Genomic DNA, 1,042 nt, shown 5'->3' on the forward strand with positions numbered 1-1,042 from the left:
CTCTCAATCAAAAATTTTGTGTTTCTATTTACTTGCCTCGTTTTGTCTTGTTTCCCGTACACAATCCATTTTTAATTGCTCGGAAACCAAAACCAACCTGGTTTCGACAAGATTACTACCTTAAACCTTTCCCCCTGATGCTTTTTGGGGGTGCCAAACTCTTTTTAAAATTAACTTTTACAATAGCCCTCTTTAAATGCATTCCAATATTTTATATAAAGGAATTCTTCCCGATATGTTCTTCCTTTATCCTTTTGGGGTTTTGGTGTCTGATTTACATTTTGTTTAGGGTTACTAGATGGCTATGATCCAAAACAAGGTTCAGTTCCTCTTTGGGGGAGGATTTAGTTACAAGATTTTACCCTCCGGTAGCCATAAACCCCTTCTCTGTTGCCAGCCAATCTGCGATTTGTCCACAGGACCTACCTAAAGGGAAATCCTCCAGGTCCTTGTCTTTCCGGAAAGCTTTACCTTCTGGGGGGTCGGTGGGGTTGTTCATTTTCTGGGCAAGTCCTGCGAGACCCTGGACCATTGCCAGTTCAGGTTTGGGGGGTGACATTCAGCGATCCATCTTCGGCACTTAATTAAGAGTTTTAAACCTTTGGTTGCGTATCAGTTTCCGGGCCGTAGACCAAGAAGTCAAAGGGTTTTTACAACAGATGACACTAACAAAGGCATTTGACATTCTCCGGAAACTGTGCTAACAAGGTATGATGCCCATTTTCTCTTAAGAAAACCCAAAGTGTTAGGGGTCCCCCTGCGCCTTGGAAAACCTTAGGCCATCAATACAGTTTCAGGACCCGAAATAACCAACAATTTCCCCGAGAAAATGATGGGATGTTACATGCATAATTTTCCAATCAGGGAAATAAATTCTATCTTGTTTCTAACTGTAAGACCCGCCCATAGGTCTCTTTGGAAAACCTGGTGGAAGAGGTTGTAACCCAAAAAAAAACAGAAATGTTGCAAAAAAACACATAGCCACGGGCCTCTAGATTCCAACGAGGGACGAACCCCTCTAACGGGGAATAAACTTTCCGGC

This window comes from Penaeus monodon, chromosome 31 (assembly GCF_015228065.2).
Source record: "Penaeus monodon isolate SGIC_2016 chromosome 31, NSTDA_Pmon_1, whole genome shotgun sequence".
Taxonomy (NCBI): domain Eukaryota; kingdom Metazoa; phylum Arthropoda; class Malacostraca; order Decapoda; family Penaeidae; genus Penaeus; species Penaeus monodon.